Here is an 18,708-nt window from a genome sequence, read left to right on the forward strand (position 1 = left end):
GCCAAAACCTTTAGTCAATCAATCAATCAATCAGTCAATCATATTTGTTGAGTACTTACTGTGTGCAGAGCACTGTACTAAGTGATTGGGAGAGTACAATGCCACAGAGTAGTAGCTTAGCTCTCCACAGCTCTCCTCATCTCCACTTAGAAAGGTTCAAATCTTGCCAGAGACCTGGGATGAATGTGGCTGAGAATGCAATCCCAAAAGGAGAGAATGGCTGTTTTTCAGAAGAGGGGACATTGCTGTTTATGTGCCCATTCAGTAACATGGGATAGATGGCTCTGTAGAAATGTAAAAGGCCCTCCAATAAGCGTAATGAACGGCAAGCCTACCTGAGTTCTCATACCTGAGCTTTCAATTGGCATTGAGTATATTTATGAACCCCAAACTAAGAGAGCACTACCACTAGTCCACAGTGAATCAATCAATGGTTTTTATTGAACAGTTTGTGCAAAGCACTGTATTAAGCATTTGGGACAGCACAACATATCAACATTAGCAGACACATTCCCTTGTCCACACTCTGCTTTACTTTTCCTTTTAAAACAATAAAAAATCGGGTCATGGAAATGGCAAGGGCAATATTTTTCCAAATGTTTTTTGTATTTCCAAATCTGCACTCTTGAGAATGTTTATCCTGTGAGGAAAATGAAGACTCCTATCAAGAACCAAGGGCTTGATAAAACTGTTGAAAAACATGAAACGATTATACTGTAATCTCACAAGTTATCCAACATCGTTTCTAGTGGAATTGGCCAATTTCATTTTTCATGTTTTATTTTCAGATTCAAATGTTCAAATCGTTAGCAATGAAGACTAATTACTGTTTTAGAGCCTTGGGTCAACTTCAGTGAGTTCTGGGGCTTGCCAAGACAATTGATCCAAATTTTAAATGTTATGGGTTCAATGGAATAATTTCTGAAAATAATATTTTCCAAGCATCATTTTAAATCCTCTGAGCTTTTGTGGCAAGTTTCCTCTGTATGCCTCTGATTCTGCTACACTAACTCATTCTCAAAATGTTTTTGGAAGGAGATATTTTATGTATAAGAGCCTCTTGAGTCTTATTAAACTTTTGTTTTCAGGATTTTGAGAACCTGCTGAACTTCAAGATAAACACGTCCAAAGCCGAGCTCCTTCTCTTTCCATCCAAACCCTCTCCTCCCCTGGATTTTCCATCACTGTAGACAACACCTCTATACTCCCTGTCTCACAGGCCTGTAACCTTAGAATTATCCTCGACTCATCTCTCTCATCCAAACCACATATTTAACCTGTCACCAAATCCTTCAGTTGCACTTCAAAATATCATTAAAATCTGCCTTTTCCTCTCTCCAAACTGCTACTATGTGGATCCAAGCGCTTATCACATCCCACTTTGACTACTGCTTCAGCATCTTCCCTGACCTATCTCGCTCCTGTCTCTCCCCACTGCAGTCCATACTTTACTCTGCTGCCTGGATCATTTTTCTAAAATAACATTCTGTCCACATCTCCCCACTCCTCAATAACTGCCAGTGGTTGCCCATCCATCTCTGCATCAAACAGAAACTATTTACCATTGGCTTTAAAACACTCAATGAGTTTGCTCCCTTCTACCTTAGATTGCTGATTTCCTACTACAAACCACTCAATCCATCAGTGACATTTATTGAGTGCTTACTATGTGCAAAGCACTGTACTAAGCGCTTGGAAGAGTACAATTCAGCAGAATTAGCCGATATGTTCCATGCCCATAATGAGTTTACAGTCCAGAGAGGGGCATACTTTGCTCCTTTAATGCCAGCTTATTCAGCATAACTTGATCTCCTCTATCTCGCTGCCAACACCTTGGTCACATCCACCCTCTGGCTTGGAACTCCCTTCCCCCCAAAATGTGACAGATCACCACCCTCCCCACCATCAAAAACTTATTAAAATCACTCCAAGTTCTCTTTTTCCCTACTCCTTTTCCCTTCTGTGTCACTTATGCACTTAGATATGTGCCTTTGAAGCACGTGATGATAATAATAATAATAATAATGATGGCATTTATTAAGCACTTACTGTGTGCAAAGCACTGTTCTAAGCACTGGGGAGGTTACAAGGTGATCAGGTTGTCCCATGGGAGGCTCACAGTCTTCAACCCCATTTTATAGATGAGGGCACTGAGGCCCAGAGAAGTGAAGTGACTTGCCCAAAGTCACACAGCTGAAAGTGGTGGAGCTGGGATTAGAACCTACGACCTCTGGCTCCCAAGCCAGGGCTCTTTCCACTGAGCCACAATGCTTCTCTAATAATAATGGCATTTATTAAGGGCTTACTATGTGCAAAGCACTGTTCTAAGCACAGGGGAGGTTACAAGGTGATCAGGTTGTCCAATGGGGGGCTCACAGTCTTAATTATTATTATTATTATCCCCATTTTACAGATGAGGGAACTGAGGCAAAGAGAAGTTAAGTGACTTGCCCAACGTCACACAGCTGACAATTGGCAGAGCCGGGATTTGAACCCCTGACCTCTGACTCCAAAGCCCGGGCTCTTTCTACTGAGCCATGCTGATCATTTTTTTAAAATATTACTTGATATTTGCCACACGATGAATCCGATTGTAAGATCATTGTGGGAAAGGAACATGTCTGCCAACTCCTTAATTGTACTCTCCAAAGCACTTAGTACAGTGTTCTGCACACAGTAAGCGCTCAATAAATACGATTGAATGAATGAATTATGACAACTTGCTTTTCTTGGTCATAAATGGAGTTTGCACAACAAAAGGCTCAAGGTGGGCTTGGGATTGACAATCAACTGGGTTGTACCCAGCTCTAAGCATCATTTAAAGTGTGTTACTGTTTTCCATAAGCAGGGATTTCCTTCAGAGTCCTGAGACTCAAGCTAAAAAAAATGGTGCATTAAAATAACTTTTCCAAATCTGAAGGAGGTGGAAATGAATACAGAAAGGTTCTTCTAGGTGGTGTGCTAGTATAGAAAATTAAGGCTTGAATCCAAGTTCTACATGACACATAATTCAAAATATTTGTAATGGCTTATAATTCTTTCAAACATAGAGAAAGTAGTCATGTCAAGGGTGATGTACTTTCGAGGTTTAATTGGAAGGAGAGGTCATAGGGTGGAAACCTATATCTGTACACATTTTAGATGTGATGTAAAGAAGTCCAAACCATTTCTGGTGTTCTTTGAAGCTCAGAACATACTTCTTGACTATTGTACATACCTCATTCCATCACTAGAACTTCAGACTGAAGAACAGCTTCTTTGAGACAAAGTATGAAGCCTAATTCTCAACCTTTAACTTGGCTCTGTACTTTTTCCATAAGGGGAGATCCCTTTGAAGTACCCAGAGAGCTCTTGGATATGGAGAAATGTAGTCTTATAAAAGGATCTGGAATGAAGCCAATTCAAATGCTTGGGATTTGTTTCCATAGTTGACACTGAGGGCATTTCAGGGAAGAATCTCTGAGCAATACAATGTTAGTTCTTTCTTTTTCCTTAGTCTTGTTTTTTCTGAAATTTTGTTTACATACAAGCATCATTTGGCTGTAATGGCAAAGAATCTCTTGTTGAAATTTCTCATGGTAGCAATGAATGACAAAAGCTATTGTAAACCAGAAGGCATTTATCCAAATTATGGCCTCAAAGCCCATTTCCTTCCATTTATTTTACTCAAAGACAAATTACGACCTGCTAAGTGGGGGTGACTACCAAAACCTACTCTCTAGCTCATGGGATCCTCCAGAAAACCCAATCTTTTCCATGTTTTGTAGCCACATTTCAGATCAATAACGTCTTATTTAATAAATTACAGTCAGCCCTTTTACTTATGACACAACTGAGTTCTGAGAACTGCATCTTAAGTCAAAATGAGATGTCAGAACAATTTTCTCAGAAGAATAGTGTTACAAATGGGAAATTGGTTCCTGAAGCAAGATTGGATATTCTATGTTTTCTAAAATTACCTAGAATTGTGTACTCATTTAATTATAGATGAGTGACATAATTACAGTCATGGATTAATCTAGGGAATCAGAGAAGTTCCATGTTAGGGTAGCTGACATTCATGTCTTCGTTAGTGGATGTGTTGACCTATTTGATGACTCTGCTTGTCAATCAGGTAATTCTCTCTCCTAGCCTCCCCCTCCTCTACTCACCCGACTTAGCAGTAGTAATAAAAGTACTTATTAAGTGCTTACTCTGTGCAAAGTACCGTATTAAGTTCTGGGAAAGAGTACATAGGTGGGAACAAGACATCGTCCCTGGCCCTCAAGGAGTTCTCAGTCTAAGGAAAAAAAAGTGAGGAGAGGGGGAGAAGGGTCTGGTGACAGACACATCACGAACTTCAAAAATCCTTCCCCCATTTCCCTAGGGCTCCCATGCATGCTCCACCACAGCCCACAGTAAACTGCACCCTTTAGCACTGTGAAGGAGGCTAGTGTTGTTAAGCTGAAACCAATGTGTAAATTTAGTAACATTATAATTAGTAGTAATAGTATTTATTAAGCATCTACTCCGTTCAAAGTAGTGTACTAAGCACCAAGAGAATTACTGCACTAACCATGAGAAGCAGCATGGCTCAGTGGAAAGAGCACGGGCTTTGGAGTCAGAGGTCATGGGTTCGAATCCTGACTCTGCCAATTGTCAGCTGTGTGACTTTGGGCGAGTCACTTAACTTCTCTGTGCCTCAGTTCCCTCGTCTGTAAAATGGGGATGAAGACTGTGAGTCCCCCGTGGGACAACATGATCATCTTGTAATCTCCCCAGCGCTTAGAACAGTGCTTTGCACATAGTAGGTGCTTAACAAATGCCATCATTATTATGAGTGAGAACTACACATGGTCCCTGGCCTTCCAGGAGTCATGATTCAAGAATGAGGTGGGGTTTAGTGGCAAGAGCAATAATGTTGATAACAATATATTTTAAAAAAGCAAGAAAATGAGCAGAATCCAACAAGGCTAGTGGTAAAGGGGTTTGTCAGGGGCTTTACAATGTGGCTGTCCTGGTCACCCTGAGTCTGATCACAACTAAATGTTAGACCATTTTATAGAGGAATGCTGCTGCTTAATCAATTGAGTGCTTACTGTGTGCAGAGCACTGTACTAAGCATTTGGAAGAGTACAATATAACAGAGTTGAGAGACACGTTCTCTGCCCACAACAAGTTTACAATCTAGTGGACTTGAATTCAAATCAACAAGTTGAGGACTTCCTGAACTGCTGTACTGTACTGTATAGTATCTGTCAGAAACTGGATTCCTCTAAAATGAACTTGAAGACAGAAAAAAGGAGGAAGATTTTCCCTGCTTGAAGAAGCTGAAAGGTGACTTAGGGCCCTTACAAGATCACAGCATTATTCTTATGTAGAAACAATCTAGTTTTGTCTTTGTGTTCACCAGAATACGAAAATACTTGGGAACTTTTCTGAAACTTCTGTTTCCACGAAACAAATCCTTCCGGCACACAAGTGGAGAAGATAAACAAAAGTAACAGACTCTTGAGTTGAACATATTGACAAGGGAGAGTAGGCACTGGGATTAAAAACGTTTCATCCACAGTATCCAGTGTCTCCCAGAAGAACAACTAGTAGGAGGAAAGAGGAAGTGGGAGGCTAAGAATTTAGAAAGATTGGACAGATAGTCAAAGAACTTGGATACATAAGACAGTCTGTAACTCATTAGTGGAACTGTCCCCATTGAGTCCCCTGCAAACTTCCTATAAGGGGCTTGCAACTATCAGGGGCCCTTTCAACAATTAAACCCTCTACTGATGCATGCAGCAAAATCCTCAATTGCATTTTGCTCTCCCAAGTGCTTAGTACAGTGCTCTGCATACAGTAAGCACTCAATAAATATGCCTGATTCATTCCCGTTCGTTTCTGGAGTGATAAAACAAGTATGGAGAAAAGGAAAGACACTGGGACAAAACAAATAAAATTCAATAGAAAACAGAATCAAAAGTAAACCTCATTTCAGTGGAAAATGACAGGGAAAAATATTCACTCCATTCATTCAATCGTATTTATTGAGCACTTACTGTGTGCAGAGCACTGTACTAAGCACTTGGGAAGTACAAGTTGGATCAATTCCTTTAGACAGCTTTTGCTTAGGAAAAACTTTTAGAGAAGGAAAAGGTGTGCAGGGGAAAAGAAATATTTAAAACATCGATTGGATAATTGCTTAACAGTGCATACTGATCACCCACAATGGCCCATGGAATAGCTTGGAAAGGCTCTCTACCGCTCTTCATGGCTAAAATTCCAAGAAGCACAATAGGAAGAATATACAAATAATTATTTTGGGGGAGAGGTTATTCATTCATTCAATTGTATTTATTGAGCGCTTACTGTGTGCAGAGCACTGTTAAACACTTGGGAAGTACAAGTCGGCAACATATAGAGACGGTCCAACTCAGGCCATTAGGAAGTATTGCTTAGTGTAGGAATTCTTAAAGGATACCTTAGAAGTATGAAAGAAAAGTTGTCATGCCCATTATGAATAAAAACCAGCATTTAGAATCAAGGTTGTCTTCATTTTCATGGATTTTCTTTCATCTTATCTTGACCAGAATATCGGTTAGGAAAATAATGCCATTTTTGCCTTAGGCCAAGGAAGGTGGTTGATAAAACTGAGGAAGCTCTCTGACCTCGGCTTGTTGGTCTGCAACATTTGATTAATTCCCTGCTGGGAATGGGAATTCCTTTCATAAGCAGCAAATTGCAAGTTTGAAGGGAAGTCTTTGAATGAAATTTGTACCAATTTTATGGATTATATCCCAACTACAGGTTTTATTTTTTGCAAGTGTCTGCTGATTTGTTGTCAAGTTGTTTGTGTAATCGGCTTCTCATCTGAAAGTTTTATTGTGCAAGAACAAGATGTGAGATCCTAAATGATGTATTAGGCATATAAGTAATCAGGAAAAAATGCAGTTCAGCCCATGTATTCTTTGGAAATATGCATAAATATTTACAAACTATAGAGTTAAATCCAACTTTTTTTGTAAATGAAATATATTCCTTTTTATGGGAAGCATCAAGCTTTGGAAAGTTGTGTAATGGTAAAGCATAAAACACATTGAAAATGGATTCATAAGCTTCCGCAAAAGCCATCATCATGTGCAATGTTCATAACATCTCTCATTTGGACACCTTTATGAACCCACACATAAGAATCATTTTTTCCTCTGCAACCAGTTTCTTTGGACACATTTTTTTGTAACACAAAATGAGCAACAACTGTTGGTCCACTGCACATCTGTAGAACAGGCAGTCAAAAGTCAGTGCATTCCTAATTGTTAAAGACTCTATTCATCAGAATTTGGCATTGTAGGCTTTGTGTGATTCATGGTTCACGAGCCCAAGTTTCCAGAGAATTTCAATTCTGGCCCTCCTTCCTATCCCAGTTGTCTACTTGTGTAGATACTAGCAGTTTGCCTCTTCCCATACAATGGTGATATGTGGTAGGAATCTGATTCAAATGATGGTCATCAGGATATCCTAAGCTTGGGCTCTTTACCTGTTGGCCTATTTCTAGCCAGGTCAGACATGGTCTGTGGAGAAACTTTCCAGGAAAAAAAAAAAATCCTTCTTCGGCCGAAGTTTGCACTGGAGTTCAAATTTAGCTTAACGTTCTCAGGGACAGTCCTTCTGGATGCCACCTCAACACACCTTAAGAAGTTTGGTATAAGCACAGCCACCTAAGGTGACAAGGATAGCACTAAAGAATTCTGGACACTCCTTTGCTGATCTCATTAAATAAACAAATAAATTACAATTCAAATATGAAAAATAAAAACCAATGTGCATTTGCCTTTTGGAAATGACCAGTGTTAGTACTGCTTTCCATTCCAGGTGTACACTAACAAGTTTGTTTTAAAATGGGTAAAATAACCTCTCACCCATTATTTGTGGCACAAGCAATGTGAAGGATGTCGTAAGGACCACCATGCTTTTACCACCTTCACCTGCACCTCCAACCTCATTCCTTCACACCTTATTACAACATTTATCCTCCCACTTCTTCCCTCCCTGACTGTGGTCTTCAACCGCTCACTCTCCAATAACTGCTTTTCCACTGCTTTCAAATATGCCCACCTAAGCCCCTAATCTAAAATAAACAACCCTCCTTGATCCCAAAGTGCCCTCCAGTTATCACTGCATTTTCGTCCTACTTTCCAAACTCCTCGAGTGAGTTGTTTACACCATCTGCCTCCAGTTCCTCTCCTTTTCCTCTAATTCTCTCATGGATCCCCTGCAATTTGGCTTCCACCCTCTCCACTCCACAGAAACCTTTGGAAACTTCCCTCTCCAAGGTCACTACTGACCTCCTTTTTGCCAAATCTAATGGACTATAGTCTATCTCAATCCTCTTGAATTAAGTTGCCCTCAGCACTATGGACTACCCCCTTCTCCTGGAAACATCTAACCTTGGCTTCACTGACCTTGTCCTCTCTTGATTCTCCTCCTATCTCTTTGGCCACACTTAATCTCTTTCTCAGGTTCTTCCTCTACCTCCCATCCAATTACTGTGGGGGTCCCTCAAGGCTCAGCTCTGGGTCCCTTTCTCTTCTTCATCTATATCCACTCCCTTGGATAACTCATTTGCTCCCATAGCTTTAACTACCATCTCTTTGTAGATGACTCTAAAATCTATCTCCTCAGTTCTGAATTTTCTCCTTCTCTGCAGTCTCACATGTCCTCCTGCCTCTAGGACATTTCTACTTGGATGTACCCCGACACCTCAAATTTAACATGTCCAAAGTAGAAAACCTCATCTTCCCATCTCACCTGACTTCCCATCACTGAAGACAATACCACCATCCTCCGTATCTCAGAAACTCACAACTTGGGAATTATCCTCAAATCACCTGTGTGGTCTAGTGGATAAAGCATGGGACTGGGTGTCAGAAGGATCTGGATTCAAATCCCAGATCGACCACTTGTCTGCTGTGTGACTTTGGGCCAATTCCTTAGCTTCTTTGTGCCTCACTTACCTCATCTGTAAAATAGGGATTGAGACTGTGAGCCCCATGTGGAACATGAATTGTGTCCAATCTGATTAGCTTGTCCAATCTGATTAGTTTGAATCTATCCAAGTGCTTAGTACAGTGCCTGACACACAGTAAGCACTTAAAAAAATACCATTAAAAATCAATTTGCAAATTCCATCTTTCATCAAATCCTGCTGATTCCACCATGCCAGCAACTGTAGAATACACCCCTTCATTACTCTCCAAATTGCTAGCTTGGCAATTAGTTTGAGAAGCAGCATGGCTCAATGGAAAAAGCCTGGGCTTTGGAGTCGGAGGTCATGGGTTCAAATCCCGGCTCCACCAATTGTCAGCTGTGAGACTTTGGGCAAGTCACTTAACTTCTCTGGGCCTCAGTTACCTCATCTGTAAAATGGGGATTAAGACTGTGAGCCCTCCATGGGACAACCTGATCACCTTGTACCTTCCCAGCATTTAGAACAGTGCTTGGCACATAGTAAGCACTTAATTAATGCCATTATTATTATTATCATCTAAGCTGTTGTCATATCCTTGACTTCTGCAAAAGCCTCCTCGCTGACCACCCTGACTTCGGTCTGTCCCCACTCCAGTCCATATTCCATTCTTTCACCTAGACCATTTTTCTAAAAATAACTGTTCTGTACCCTTCTCCCTGCTCCTACTTATTACGATTATGAGCCCCATGTGGGACAGGGACTGTGTCCAGCCTGATTAGGTTGCATCTACGCCAATGCTTAGAACAACGCTCAACACATAGTAAGCACTTAACAAATATTATAAATATATAATATTTATAAATATATAAATATATATATAATATATGTAATAAATATATATATATATATTTCCATCTTTCTTGCCATCAACTCCTTGATCATATCCTCCCACCTGCCTGCAACTCGTACCCCCTTCATATCTCCACACTGTGTCTCATCCTTTCCTGTCCTGCTGATGACCCCTGGCCTACGTCCTACCGCTGGCCTGGAATGCCCTCCCTCCTCACATCACCAAACTAGCTCTCTTTCCCCCCTTCAAAGCCCTACTGAGAGCTCACCTCCTCCAGAAGACCTTCCCAGACTGAACCCCCCTTTCCTCTGCTTCTCCTCCCCTCCTCATCGCCCCTACTCCCCTCCGCTCTACCCCCTTCCCCGCCCGACAGCACTTGTGTATATTTGTAAATATTTATTATTCTATTTATTTTATTAATGATGTGTATATATCTATAATTCTATTTATCTATTTTGATAATAATAATAATGATGGTGTTTGTTAATCAATCAATTGTATTTATTGAGCACTTACTGTGTGAAGAGCACTGTACTAAGCACTTGGGAAGTATAAGTTGGCAACATCCAGAGATGGTCCCTACCCAACAATGGGCTCACAGTCTAGAAGGTTGTTAAGCACTTACTATGTGTGAAGCACTGTTCTAAGCACTGGGGGGATACAAGGTGATCAGGTTGTCACATGTAGGGCTCACAGTCTTAATCCCCATTTTCCAGATGAGGTAAATGAGGCCCAGAGAGGTGAAGTGACTTGCCCAAAGTCACACAGCTGACAAGTTGGGGAGCCGGGATTAGAACCCATGACCTCTGACTCCCAAGCTCGTGCTCTTTCCACTGAGCCATGCTGCTTCCATAATAATGGCATTTGTTAAGCGCTTGCTCTGTGCAAATCACTGTTCTATGCATTGGGGAGGATACAAGTTGATCAGATTGTCCCACGTGGGGCTCAATGTATTAATCCCCATTTTAAGATGAGGAAACTGAGGCATAGAGAAGTTAAGTGACTTGCCCAAAGTCACAGAGCTGACAAGTGGCGGAGCCAGGATTTGAACCCATGACCTCTGACTCCCAAGCCCATGCTCTTTCCACTGTGCCACACTGCTTCATAGATGCCTGTCTACTTGTTTTGTTTTGCTGTCTGTCTCCCCCTTCTAGACTGTGAACCCATTGTTGGGTAGGGACTGTCTCTATCTATTGCCAAATTGTACTTTCCAAGCACCTAGTACAGTGCTCTGCACACAGTAAGCGCTCAATTAATGTGATTAAATGAATGAATGACAGACTGCCATAATCTTCCTTTACAAAGTCCTACTAAAATCATATCTCCTCCAGAGAGTCTTCTCTGACTAACCTCTCATTTCCCCACTCCGTTCTTCCCGTCAGAATCACCTATGCACTTGAATCTGTACCCCTTGAGTACTTTGCTACTCCCCTGCCCTCAGTCTGACCGCACTTATGCACATATCCTTATACTCTGCTTCTTGCTCTCCATTATATCATAAGTTCTTTGAGGGCAGGTGTCTTGTCTACCCATTCCATTGTATTATAGTCTCCCAGGAACTTAGTACAGTGCTCCTCAAACAGTAAGCATTCAATAAATACCATTGATTGATTGGAGCCTATATGGCTTTATACATTAAAAAAAAATTAGGCAGAAGATGGGGATAAAGCAGATAGAGCAGTTGAAACCTGGATCATCTGATATAAAAATCCGATGCATGAATGGCCACTGTATGTCTGACTGACAGATTACTTGGGATTTTTCCATCATTCAGGGCTTCATTCATTCAGTACTATTTATTGAGTGCTTACTGAGGCCAGACGACTGTACTAAGCACTTGGGAGAGCACTATAGAACAATTAACAGACACATTCCCTGCCCACAATGAGGCCTTCCTAGAAGAGCCCTCATGGCACCCATAATTCAGGCAGTTTGGGAGGGTCAGCCAGAACAAATCATTCCACACGGCAACAGCTGTTGACTGGAATGTCTCTAGGTGATCAGGAAGCAAGCAATCTCCTGCAATCTTCAAGACCTCATGTCAGTCATCAAGGTCACTGCCAAACCAATGTTTTTTAAGACCCTTTCAAAATAGGCCTGGATGGGTAATCACGTGGAAAGAAGCAGAAGCATAAAACTATAATACCCACAGTGCAGAAGGGTTAGTTTCCTTTACACTTCCCGGAAACTCTAGGGTTATTTTGGGAGAAGCCTGAGTCCTTTGCCAACAGTGGGAAAGCCCCATTCCCCTGGGTAGTTTGGAGAAGATAGCTCCCAGTGCTGCTGTGTTGTGCCCTTCTGATCAAAACTATACTTGGCCTAAAAGGGGAGTTATGTCGAGCTAATTCGAGGTTGTTCTTAGCCTATACCGCTTTCCAGCTACTTCCTCTATGAATACCTTAATGTGGCCTGGCAAGCACCTGATGACTAGTTTCTGGTAATCAGTCAGTTTGGCATTTGCTGTTTTAAGCTTCAGAGGCCTTAAATTTAATTTTTAAAATTTTAGCTTTTGTATTTTTCTGTTGCTATTCTTTCCCATTTATAGGTTTGACTAAATTTCAATTTGGGTCATTACCCTATTTGGGGATCTGGTTTGGCCATGATTCCTGAGGCCTTCTTAGAGCCATTGACTGGATTATAATAATAATAATTGTGGTATTTGTTAAGTGCTTACCATGTGCCAGGCACTTTACTAAGCATTGGGGTAGATACAAGATAATCAGGTTGGACCCAGTACCTATGGGGCTCCCAGCCTTAACCCCCATTTTACAGATAAGACAAGCAGAAGAGAAGCAGCATGGCTTAGTGGAAAGAGCACAGGCTTGGGAGTCAGAGGTCATGGGTTTGAATCCCTGGTCTGCTACTTGTCAGCTGTGTGACCTTGGGCCAGTCAATTAACTTCTCTGTGCCTCAGTTAGCTCATCTGTAAAATGGGGACTAAGGCTGTGAGCCCCATGTGGGACAACCTGATAACCTTGTATCTACCCCAACACTTAGAACAGTGCTTGGCACATAGTAAGCACTAAACAAGTACCATTATTATTATTATTGTAACTGAAGCACAGAGAAGTGAAGTGACTTGCCCAAGGTCACACAGCAGTCCAGTGGTGGAGCCAGAATTAGAACCCAGGACCTTCCATTTCCTAGGCCCATACTCTATCTACTAGGCCATACTGCTTCTCTGGATTCTGTCTCTCATTTGTAACCACAAATCTTCCTCAGATTGATAGAAACATAGAATGGCTAACTTTGTTCCTGGTTTGGTGTTGTACAACTAAGTGGCTCCAGTCTCAGATAGCATGAATCTTAAGTTTCTGGGTCAAACAACTTAGCCTAACTTTCTGGACCTTTCATTTCAAATTAGGACAAAAAATATCCATTCCCCCTAAAATGAGTAGAACTAGATGGACATCATTAGTACTGTAAAGATACAGGAAGGCTCCAAATTTAATTCCATATTATCTATATTTTCCAAGGCTCTCCCTCTATTCCTTTCAGCAGCTCACCCTTCTTATTTCTGCTCTCCTTACCAATAGTCTGGGAATACAAGAACTTGCCAGTAGCAAGTGCTTTCCAACTTTCCTCATAGACATCGATTACCATGTAAACTAAACCTCAAGGGAACCAGAATCTAGTAAATCTCTCATTAGACCTCCTAGCTGATTGTCATTTGGCAAGCTCATTTTCCAGAATGATATACAAAAAAAAAGAAAGATGGCTGAGTGATTCATCCAGAGATTGTGCATAGACTTAGAATAACAACAAAAAAAGAGACAAATGAGTGGATTATTCACTCATCATTAATCAACAATTCCAGCCAAAACAATGGAATTTGTCACTTCATATTACTCTGACCTACACTACCAGCAATTTTTGTGTGTTTAGCAAAAAAAAAAAGTAAAGTTGAACTAAGAATCATTTTTATAAAGGAATTATAGTGCAGAGTTTTACAACTGTGTAACGTTGGGCATGACAGTTAACATCTCCATGCCTCAGTTTCCTAGCCTGTACAGTGGGGAGAATATCTGCCTCTTCATATCTTCCAGTCCAGGTATGTAGAGGACCAAATAAAGTAATTATTGTGGAAATGCTTTGGAAAAACAATATCAGATACTCAAGAAGACTCATTTCCATGTGCAAAATCTTTCAAGATTTAATTTAGAAAGCAACTTAGCAAAAGTGTTTAGAAGGCTTACAAGTCTGACAAATCGATGAGACTCATTTCTGATAAGGCATGTTAACATCAAGGATGTTTCCACCTACAAGTTCAGAAATTTCATGGCAAAACTCAGTTCTGTTTCAACCTGGGAAGGAGGATGGCATAATGGACAAAGAACAGGCCTGGGAGACAAAGGGTCATGGGTTCTAATCCCAGCTCTGCCACTTGTCTGCTGTATGGCCTTAGGCAAGTCACTTCACTTTTCTGTGCCTCAGTTACCTCATCTGTAAAAAGGGGATTAAGACTGTGAGCCCCATGTGGAACAGGGACTGCATCCAACCCGATTTGCTTGTAACCACCGCAGCACTTAGTACAGTGCCTGGCACATAGTAAGCACTTAAATACCACTATTATTATTATTTTTATTGTTATTATTATTATTGTTAAGTCATTTCTACCCCTTGAATTATCATCAAAGTTGTTTTCCTTCCACCCCTACACACAAGAACACGTGACCCACTAACGCAAAATACACTGACTTGTTTAACTCAGTTCCTAGAGTCAAGGTTTCACTTTGTAATCAGTTACAGTCTCTAGACTGAAAGCTTGTTGTGGGCAGGGAATGTGTCTGTTTCTTACTGTGGACACAGTAAGTGCTCAATAAGTATGGCTGTCTGACCGACTAAAACTGAAGCTCACATTCCCACTAACAAGTCAAAGGCCTTTTTTAGACTTTGCCAACACTAGGGGATAAACCAGAGAGTTATTACGGCCCCAGTCATGGATAACAAGTGCAGCTCAATTTGGGAAAAGGCCTTTCATCACTGAGGCTGCTTATTTCTTTAACTGCCACAAACTGTGATGGCTAACATGGAGAGACTCAGAGTAAGTTTCTTGATCACCCAGTCCACAGTTCTAAAAGCCACAATCCCTGGTTTAATAATAATAATAATTATGGTATTTGTTCAGCGCTTACTATGTGCCAAGCACTGTTCTAAGCGCTGGGGGAATTACAAGTTAATCAGGTTGTCCCATGTGGGGCTCACAGTCCTAATCCCCATTTTACAGATAACTGAGGCATAGATAAATTGTGACATGCCCAAAATCACACCGTGGCTTAGTGGTTGGATAGGGACTGTCTCTATGTGTTGCCAGCTTGTACTTCCTAAGTGCTTAGTACAGTGCTCTGCACGCAGTAAGCGCTCAATAAATACAATTGAATGAATGAATGAATGGTAAGAGCCCAGGCTTAAGAGTCAGAGGTCATGGGTATATGCCTCTGCCACTTGTCTGCTGTGTCACCTTGGGTAAGTCACTTCACTTTTCTGTGCCTCAGTTCACTCATCTGTAAAATGGGGATTAAGACTGTGAGCCCCATAAGGGACAATCTGACAACCCTGTATCTACCCCAGCGCTTAGAACAGTGTTTGACACATAGTAAGTGCTTAACAAATATTATTATTATTATTAAGTGGCAGAGCTGGGATTAGAACCCACAGCCTCTGTCTCCCAAGCCCCTGCTCTTGCCACTAAGCCACACTGCTTCTCATTGTTCTTGTTTCCGTTCACAAGGTAGACTTGACATGTCCAATTACTTGGGCAAATACAAAACCTAAAAATAAAAGAAGGCAAGCCCCCAGTAGTAGTATGAGAAAGAACAAAATCAAAGAAAAAAAAATTGACATAAACTGAAATCTCCCCTCCTGGAAGAGCATGCACATTCCGCTCTCTCGGGCTGTACTGGACCAAAACTGTGGGAAGGTTTCCAAAATCACTATCACGTTTTGCTTATGACCCCTTTTCCTTACATGACTTCATGTACCTGAATTTTCAGTTTTCCAAATTAAACAGTCAAGTTCATTACTTTTAAATCTTAAAATACTTGGTCAGACTCCTCAAACATCTTTTCAGTGATTAATTTCCTTTCAATGAAATAATTCCTCTTGAAGATTAGCATTTCTACTTGGCCTCTAATCAAAGCTACGTTATATGCTCATTTGGCCTTTTCTATTGATTGGGAAATCCAAAGTGATGCTAGATGGATGGCACTTAATACAGCACTCTGATAACCTAGCCCAATTTTCTCTCATTCAGATATGAAGTTGATTCCTCTGACAATAAGTTACATAGTCATTCATTCATTTGATCACATTTATTGAGTGCTTACTGTGTGCAGAGCACTATACTAAGTGCTTGGAAAGTACAATTCAGCAATAGAGGGAGACAATCCCTGCCCACACCGGGTTTACAGTCTAGAAGGGGGGAGACAGACATCAAAACAAGTAAACAGGCATCAATATAAATGGACAGAATGATAGATATTTACATCTATACTTACGTGCTGTGAGGCGGGGAGGGGAGGAAGAGCAAAGGAGAGAGTTGAGGTGATGCGGAAGGGAGGGAGAGCTGAGGAAAAGGGGGCTTAATTTGGGAAGGCCTCTCAGAGGACGTGAGACTTCAGTAGGCTTTGAAGGGGGGAAGAGTGATTGTTTGGCGGATTTGAGGAGGGAGGACATTCCAGGCCAAAGGTAGGACATGGGCCAGAGGTCGACGGCAGGACAGGCGAGATTGAAGCACAGTGAGAAGGTTAGCATCAGAGGAGTGGAGTGTGTGGGCTGGGATGTAGAAGGAGAGGAGGGAGGTGAGGTACGAAGGGGCAAGTTGAGGTCAGAAACCAATAGTGAGGAGTTTTTGTTTGATACAGAGGTTGATAGGCCCCTGGAGATTTTCGAGGTGTGGGGTGATATGCCCAGAACACACTTTATAATACACTTAGATTCTCTAGACTGTAAACTAATTATGGGCAGGGAATTTATCTATTATAGGGTTATAATGTTGTTCCCAAGTGCTTAGTACAGTGCTCTGCAAACAATAAGCACTCAATAAGTACTACTGATTGACTCAATGTTAGTGTATCCTCTGACAGCAGTAATAATAATAATAATAAAAATGGTATTTGTTAAGCACTTACCATGTGTCAAGTACTGTACTAAGCACTGGGGTAGATACAAGATAAGCATGTCAGACACCGTCCTTGTGTCACATGGAGCCGCCAATTGCCAGCTGTGTGACTTTAGGCAAGTCACTTAACTTCTCTGTGCCTCAGTTACCTCATCTGTAAAATGGGAATTAAGACTGTGAGCCCCCCGTGGGACAACCTGATCACCTTGTAACCTCCCCAGTGCTTAGAACAGTGCTTTGCACATAGTAAGTGCTTAATAAATTACATTATTATTATTATTATTATTATTGAGCTTGCAGTCTAAGTACTTATTTAACACTTAGTGCATGCAGAGCACTGTACTAAGCAAGAGAAAGAGAACACTAGAGTTAAAAGCCAATATTTCTGTAATTGAGGTGTTTGTAATCTAGCCAGGCAGAGAGTCTTAAAATGAATTATAGATAGAGGAAATGTTGGAGTGTAAAGATATGGACATAAGTGCTGTGGAGGTATGGTGTGGTGAGTTCCTAAAGCTTAGGGGTTACAGATTCAAGGGCACAGGCGGTGCAGTAGGGAGGGAAAATAAGGACCAAGTGATGCAAACATAAAACATAACACAACAAGGGATAAACTGTGTGCTTAATGTGTACAGGATTGTGGGTCCTTTATTGGTCTTATCAGCCTAATTTCACCATGAGGAGTGTCTTTAAAGACAAAGGACAAAGGAAGCAGTATGGCATAGTGGATAGAGCATGGGCCTGGAAGCCAGAAGGTCATGGGTTCTAATACCGGCTTTGCCACCTATCTGCTGTGTGACCTTGGGCAAGTCACTTTGCTTTGTGCCTCAGTCACCTCATCTGTGAAATGGGGATTAAGACTGTGAGCCCTATGCAGGACAGGGACTGTGTCCAATCTGATTCATTTGTATCTACCCCAGTGCTTAATACAGTGTGTGGCACATAGTAAGCACTTAACAAATAGCATTATTATTATTATTGATACTACTCACCTAGGAGTCTCTATACTAGCTGCATTTAAATGGTAAAGTTTGGATTTTCAGGAGAGCATCCCCCATTGATATGCACATTGGATATGATTTTCAGGCATGGGATTGTTGTAAATCAAGAAGGACTTCAGTGCCATGCCAATTCTTGGCTACTAAAAGGAAAATCAGCTTCCTGCCCCTCAATTTTTCTTTCATTTCCCAATTTTCCATTTGAACAAATTTGTGAATGTTATCCAGAGAGAAGTATTTCCTCACTTTCCCTGTAGAAGCTGTGGGCCCCAAGTTAGAGATAGGCAGAGTTGTTTATGGGCTGCTTTGTGTTACACATATGATAATCAGGATGGAGGTCTGGAAGGAAGTATTAAATTCTGTGAATGTTCAAGAAACCAGAAGCATCTCAGAATATTTTAGCACATTTATTAAAACACAAAGAGGAATGCGTACAGCAAGAACTATCCAATCGTTTCAAACTGCATTGGCTCAGGGGATGTTCTGCTGGAAATTAAGGGAGAAGACCCAACAATAATACAGGAAAAGATAAGGGTATCCCAAGACAGGATGAATTAATACAGGGCAAAGATAAGTTAAAGCCAGTTAAGAAGGAAAATTTTTATAAAGGTCAAAGGCAAATACGGTTCAGAGGAAGAGGATCTTGAGATGAAGACTAAATGTCCAAGATGTCATAATTATTTTAAACTTCTCTGCCTAGAGAAAGTTATACTGAATAATTACCTGGGGAATCCAAGTAAAGTAAGACATCAACTGTAGTCTGTTGAGAGAGTATTATTGTGGGGGAAACAGTGAATGAGAGATA

Source organism: Tachyglossus aculeatus, chromosome 2, assembly GCF_015852505.1.
Source record: "Tachyglossus aculeatus isolate mTacAcu1 chromosome 2, mTacAcu1.pri, whole genome shotgun sequence".
NCBI lineage: Eukaryota > Metazoa > Chordata > Mammalia > Monotremata > Tachyglossidae > Tachyglossus > Tachyglossus aculeatus.